Source organism: Sapajus apella, unplaced genomic scaffold (assembly GCF_009761245.1).
Source record: "Sapajus apella isolate SASKATOON/1434 unplaced genomic scaffold, GSC_monkey_1.0 scaffold43, whole genome shotgun sequence".
In the NCBI taxonomy this organism is placed as follows: domain Eukaryota; kingdom Metazoa; phylum Chordata; class Mammalia; order Primates; family Cebidae; genus Sapajus; species Sapajus apella.
Window position 1 is genome coordinate 19,436,933 of NW_022436983.1, and position 7,142 is coordinate 19,444,074.

The 7,142-nt window shown below is 45.6% G+C and overlaps 1 long non-coding RNA gene across 1 annotated transcript in view; it reads left to right on the forward strand.

The window, feature by feature from the left end:
• The first annotated feature begins 4,920 nt into the window (after positions 1–4,920).
• The window catches only part of LOC116566520, a 20,686-nt gene continuing 18,464 nt past the window's right edge, over positions 4,921–7,142 (forward strand). The window contains exon 1 of the long non-coding RNA XR_004275895.1: positions 4,921–4,955. This is a non-coding gene — a long non-coding RNA (uncharacterized LOC116566520). The remainder of the gene's footprint in view (positions 4,956–7,142) is intronic.

Here is a 7,142-nt window from a genome sequence, read left to right on the forward strand (position 1 = left end):
TTTTGAGACGGAGTTTCACTCATGTTACCCAGGCTGGAGTGCAATGGTGTGATCTCGGCTCACCGCAACCTCTGCCTCCCAGGTTCAGGCGATTCTCCTGCCTCAGCCGCCTGAATAGCTGGGGTTACAGGTGACTACCACCATGCCCTGCTAATTTTTTTTTTTTTTTAAGACAGAATCTTGCTCTGTCACCAGGCTGGAGTGCAGTGGTGCGATCTTAGCTCACTGAAATCTCCTCCTTCTGGGTTCAAGGGATTCTCCTGTCTCAACTTCCCAAGTAGCTGGGACCACAGGAGGGTGCCACCACACCCAGCTAATTTTTGTGTTTTTAGTAGAGACAGGGTTTCACCCTGTTGGCCAGGCTGGTGTTGAACTTCTGACCATGGGTGACCTGCCTGTCTCGGCCTCGAAAAGTGCTGGGATTATGGGCTTGAGCCACTGAGCCCAGCCTTTTTCTTGTTTGTTTTCTTTGAGATGGAATTTTGCTCTATCACCCAGGCTGCAGTGCAGTGGCTTGATCTCAGCTCACCCCAACCTCTGCCTCCTGGGTTCAAGCAAGTCTCCTGCCTCAGCCGCTGAGTAGCTGGGATTACAGATGTCTACACCACGCCCAGATAAGGTTTGTATTTTTTTTTTATTTTAAATTTTTAAATTTTTTTTAATAGAGGGGGTTTCTCCATGTTGGCCAGGCTGGTTGGTTCAAACTCCTGACCTCAGGTGATCTGCCTACCTTGGCCTCCCAAAGTGCTGGGATTACAGGTGTGAGCCACCATGCCTGGCCTAATTTTTTTTTTTTTTTTTTTTTTTTTTTTTTTTTTTTTTTAACAGCTGGAAGTGCCATGGTCATCCTCAGGGAAGACGCTTAAGCTGAGGGATTTTTTGAGTGGATAATTTTTGTATTTTTCAGTAGAGATGGGATTTCACTATGTTGACCAGGCTGGTTTTGAACTCCTGACTTCAGGTGATCCACTCACCTTAACCTTCCACAGTGCTGGGATTATAGGCATGAGCCACCGCGCCTGGTCTAATTTTTGAATTTTTAGTAGAGATGGGATTTCTCCCTGTTGGCCAGGCTGGTCTCAAATTCCTGGCTTCAAGTGATCTACCTGCCTCAGCCTCCCAAAGTGTTGGGGATTACTGGCATGAGCCACCACACTGAGCTTGAGTTCTTTATGTATTTTCCATATTAGATCTTTATAAAATCCATAATCTTCTCATTCTGTATGTTGTCTTTTTTTTTTTTACTTTTTGTTTTGTTTTTGGAGATAGGGTCTCACTCTGTCATTCAGCCTGGAGTGCAGTGGCATGAACACGGCTCACTGAAACTTGGGTGTCTGAGCTCAGGTGATTTTCCCACTTCAGCCTCCTGAATAGCTGGGACTACAGACGTGTCATGACACCCAGCTAATTTTTAAATTTTTTTGTAGAGATGGAGTCTAACCACGTTGCCTAGGCTGGTCTTGAACTCAAGTGATCCTCCTGCCTCAGCCTCCTTAAATGCTGAGATTACAGGAGTAGCCACTACCCCTGGCCCTACTCCACTTTCTTTATACCGTCCTTTGACAAGCCAAGTTTTTAATTTTGATGAAGTCCTATTTACTTATTTTTGATTACTTGTGCTTTTAGTGTTATATCTAAGAAACCATTGCCTACTCCACAGTCATGAAGATTTACAACTGTGTGCTCCACAAGTTTTAAATAGTTTTAGCTCTTCATTTTAGGTCTTTGATGTATTTCGAGTTAATTTTTGTATAGTGTGTGAGGTAGGAGTCCAAGCATTTCCTCCTTTTAAAAGCTTTTCTGCCGGACGCGGTGGCTCAAGTCTGTAATCCCAGCACTTTGGGAGGCTGAGGCGGGTGGATCACGAGGTCAAGAGATCGAGACCGTCCTGGCCAACATGGTGAAACCCCGTCTCTACTAAAAATACAAAAATTATCTGGGCGTGGTGGCGTGCGCCTGTAGTCCCAGCTACTCGGGAGGCTGAGGCAGGAGAATTGCTTGAACCCGGGAGGCGGAGGTTGCAGTGAGCCGAGATTGTGCCAATGCACTCCAGCCTGGCACCTGGCAACAGAGTGAGACTCTGTCTCAAAAAAAAAAACTAAAATAAAAATAAAAGCTTTTCTAATGAGAACACATGGACACAGGGAGGGGAATATCACTCACTGGGGCTTGTTGGGGGTTGGGAGGCCTGGCTAGAGGAGGAGATAGCATTAGGAGAAATACCTAATGTAGATGACAGGTTGATGGGTGCAGCGAACCACCAAGGCACATGTGGTATGTGTTACACACATACCTATGTAACCTGCACGTTCTGCACATGTATCCCAGAACTTAAAGTGTAATAAAAACTTTTCTGATGCCGGGCGCGGTGGCTTACGCCAATAATCCCAGCACTTTGGAAGGCCAAGGTGGGCGGATCACAAGGTCAAGAGATCAAGACCAGCCTGGCCAACATGGTGAAACCCCGTCTCTACTAAACAAAAAAAAAATACAAAATTAGCTGGGTGTGGTGGCGTGTGCCTGTAGTCCCAGCTATTCAGGAGGCTAAGGCAGGAGAATTGCTTGAACCCAGGAGGCGGTTGCTGTGAGCCAAGATCACGCCACTGCACTCTAGCCTGGCGCCTGACAACAGAGCAAGACTCTGTCTCAAATAAAATAAACTTTTTTGGACCTCTTTCTGGGCTAGAACTTCTAGTTTATTTATTTTTATTTATTTATTTGCGGTGGAGTCTTGCACTGTTGCCAGGCTGGGGTGCAGTGTCACAATCTCAGCTCACTGCAACCTCTGCCTCCTGGGTTCAAGTGATTCCCCCGCCTCGGGCTCCCGAGTAGCTGGGACTACAGGTGTGCGCCACCATGACCGGCTAATTTTTTGTATTTTGGCAGAGATGAGATTTCGCCATGTTAGCCAGGATGGTCTTGATCTGACCTCGTGATCTGCCCACCTCAGCCTCCCAAAGTGCTGGGATTATAGGTGTGAGCAACCATGCCCAGCCAGAACTTCTTGGCTTACCCCAACCTCTGCCTCTTGGGTTCATGCAAGTCTCCTGCCTCAGCCTCCTGAATAGCTGGGATTACTTGCAGGTGTCCACCACCAGTCCCGGCTAATGTTTGTATTTTTTTTTTTTATTCTTTTTTTAATAGAGACACCATTCCTCCAGCCCCTTTGCAATCCCTCCTATTCAGTTTCTCCTCATGATGTTATCAAGTGACCCAATACCCCCACCCCCACATCTGTCTTGAGGTCACTATTTCCATCACCCTTCTGTGTAGTCCAATCCAGGTGTACCATAGGCACCCCAAACTCAACATGACCAAAACCCAACTCTCCTTGCTCTTCATAAACGCACCTCCTCTACCTCAATCTGGTAAAAGTATTACAGGAAAGAGGTCCCAATCCAGACCCCAAGAGAGGGTTCTTGGATCTGGAGGAAGAAATAATTCAAGGTAAGTCCCCGATGCAAAGCAAAAGCAAGTTTATTAAAAAAGTAAGCCGGGCGCGGTGGCTCACACCTATAATCCCAGCACTTTGGGAGGCCGAGGCGGGTGGATCACGAGGTCAAGAGATCGAGACCATCCTGGTCAACATGGTGAAACCCCGTTTCTACTAAAACTACAGAAAATTAGCTGGGCATGGTGGCGCGTGCCTGTAATCCCAGCTACTCAGGAGGCTGAGGCAGGAGAATTGCCTGAACCCAGGAGGCGGAGGTTGCGGTGAGCCGAGATCGCCCCATTGCACTCCAGCCTGGGTAACAAGAGTGAAACTCTGTCTCAAAAAAAACCAAAAACAAAAACAAAAAAAGTAAAGGAGGCTGCATGCAGTGGCTCACACCTGTAATCCCAACACTTTGGGAGGCTGAGTTGGGTGGATCATTTGAGATCAGGAGTTTGAGACCAGCCTGACCAATATGGTGAAACCCCATCTCTATTAAAAATATAAAAATTAGCTAGGCGTGGTGGTGTGTGCCTGTAGTCTCAGCTACTCAGGAGGCTGAGACAGGAAAATTGCTTGAACCTGGTGGCGGAGGTTGCAGTGAGCTGAGATGGCACCACTACACTCCAGTTCTGGGCTAGAACTTCTGGTTTTTAAATTTTTATTGATTTATGTTTTTGAGATGGAGTCTTGCTCTGTTGCCAAGCTGAAGGGCATTGTCACAATCTCGGCTCACTGCAACCTCTGCCTCCTGGGTTCAAGAGCTTCCCCTGCCTCAGGCTCCTGAGTAGCTGGGACTACAGGTGCTCCAACTCTGTCTCAAAAATAAAAAGAATAAAAGAATGCAAAAATGGCTACTCCATAGAGCAGCCCCACGGGCTGCTGGTTGCCCATTTTTTTGGTTATTTTTTGATGATATGCTAAACAAGGGGTGGATTATTCCTCCCCTTTTTAGATCTTATAGGATAACTTCTTGACATTGACGTGGCATTTGTAAACTGTCATAGCACTGGTGGTGAAGACGACCAGAGGTCACTCTCATTGCCATCTTGGTTTTGGTGGGATTTAGCCAGCTTCTTTACTGCAAGCTGTTTATCAGCAAGGTCTTTATGACACAGCTGTATCTTATGCAGTCCTTCTATCTCATCCTGTGACTTAGAATGACTTAACCATCTGGGAATGAAGCCCAGCAGGTCTCAGCCTCATTTTCCCTAGCTCCTATTTAAGATGGAGTTGCTCTGGTTCATATGCCCCTAACAAAAGCACTACAACCCATTCTATCCCTCAAGCTAGACACCTGAAAGTTATCCCAGATTCATCTCTCACTCCCCATCATTGCATATTTCCAGTGAGTGTGTTAAGTCATGGTTTTACCATGCTGGCCAGGCTGGTCTCGAAATCCTGACCTTGTGATCCACCTGCTTTGGTTTCCCAAATGCTGGGATTATAGGTGTGAGCTACCAGGCCCGGCCAAATTTTAAAATTTCTAACTGTTCAAGTATCTTCTTTTATAAATAGATTTGTGCGCCGGGCGCGGTGGCTCAAGCCTGTAATCCCAGCACTTTGGGAGGCCGAGGCAAGAGGATCACTTGAGGCCAGGAGTTTGAGGCAAGCCTGGCTAACATGGTGAAATCCTGTCTCTACAAAAAATAGAAAAATTCGCTGGGCCTGGTGGCGCCTGCTGAAGTCCAAGCTACCTAAGAGGCTGAGTCAGAGAATTGCTTGGACCCAGAAGGTAGAGGTTACAGTGAGCCAGAATGCGCCATTGCAATCCAGCCTGGGTGACAAAGAGAGACTCTGTCTCAAAAAAAAAAAAAAAGAATCCAATCCGGGTCCATACATTGCATTTGATTGGCATATCTCTTAAATCTCTTTGAGCCTGTAACTTCTGTCTCTATCTCGATTCCTCATACTCTGAGTTTTACTGATTCTTTTTTTTTTTTTTTTCTCCTGCCTCAGCCTCCCGAGTAGCTGGGATTATAGGCATGCGCCACCATGCTCAGCTAATGGTTATATCTCTATATGTCATTTCTAACAGTTTTCTCTATTGTTTGTATTTCCTGTTAATTAAGAATGGATCTAGAGGTGTGATTGGATTCAGATTTTGTGGGAAGAAAACCTCACAGGAAATGTGTTTTCATGATGTCTGGTTGGCTTTCTTTTTGTATGTTACAGTCATTAAAAATGTCTGCCTTCATTAATTCATCAAGGGTTGTAAAATGGTGATGTTCTAATTACTCTTTATTTGTATGGTACCTAAAATACCTTATGAAGAGAGATGTTCACTCATCTGTTGTTTGTTTTAACCCAGAGTTAAAGTTCATATTGGAAAAAGAAGATAAATATCCAGATACTCTCTCTTTGCCTTTTTCAAAATAATAAGTTGGTTTAGTAGTATCCTCCTTAGGTGACTAGTAGTTGTTGTTTAGTGTTTTTGTATCATGATCACTAAATTGAGCATATTTCATGTTTCAGTTCACTGCAATTATTAAACTTACTGATGCTCAAATTGTCCTTATTTTTGGCCAGTGGGATCTCGCTAAGTTGGCTCCTGAGTCCTTTCAATACATTGGTAGTATTTGACAACTTCCTTGCTATGTAATATGATAGAAGTTCCAGACTTATCTTGTACATTTCTTGCTCCAAACCTGGAATCAGCTATTTCTAGGAAAAAAAACCCTGGTTCCTTTTAGTAGTGATTGGCACTACAAGACCAGAATCTAACTTCTAGAATGCCCATTGCCACTGTGTTGGTTATTGTTTCTAGATATTTTGGGGGGACAGAGCATAAGGCACATGTTTGTTTTTTTTGTTTTGTTTTTTTTTTTTTTGAGTCGGAGTTTCGCTCTTGTTACCCAGGCTGGAGTGCAATGGGGCGATCTCGGCTCACCGCAACCTCCGCCTCCTGGGTTCAGGCAATTCTCCTGCCTCAGCCTCCTGAGTAGCTAGGATTACAGGCACGTGCCACCATGCCCAGCTAATGTTTGTATTTTTAGTAGAGACGGGGTTTCACCATGTTGACCAGGATGGTCTCGATATCTTGACCTCGTGATCCACCCGCCTCGGCCTCCCAAAGTGCTGGGATTACAGGCTTGAGCCACCGCGCCCGGCCTTGTATACCTTTTTCTTTTTTTTCAAGATGGGGTTTCACCATGATGGCCAGGCTGGTCTTGAACTCCTGACCTCAGGTGATCCACCTCAGCCTCCCAAAGTGCTAGGATTACAGGCATGAGCCACCACGCCCAGCCTGTATACCTTTTTTCAACACTCTGAGAATGTTTTCAGTGATACCCTGAATTATAAATTTTGAGTATCATAGTTACTCAGTTCTATTATCCCATATTACACAAGAGTATTAGAATAACAAAAGGCATAACAGGACTGGCATGGTGGCTCATGTCTGTAATGCCAGCACATTGGGAGGCCAAGGCACGCAGATCACCTGAGGTAAGGAGTTCGAGACTAGCCTGACCAACATGGTGAAATCCCATCTCTACTAAAAATACAAAAAGAGCTGGGCGCGGTGGCTCAAGCCTGTAATCCCAGCACTTTGGGAGGCCGAGGCGGGTGGATCACGAGGTTAAGAGATCGAGACCATCCTGGTCAACATGGTGAAACCCCGTCTCTACTAAAAATACAAAACATTAGCTGGGCATGGTGGCGCGTGCCTGTAATCCCAGCTACTCAGGAGGCTGAGGCAGGAGAATTG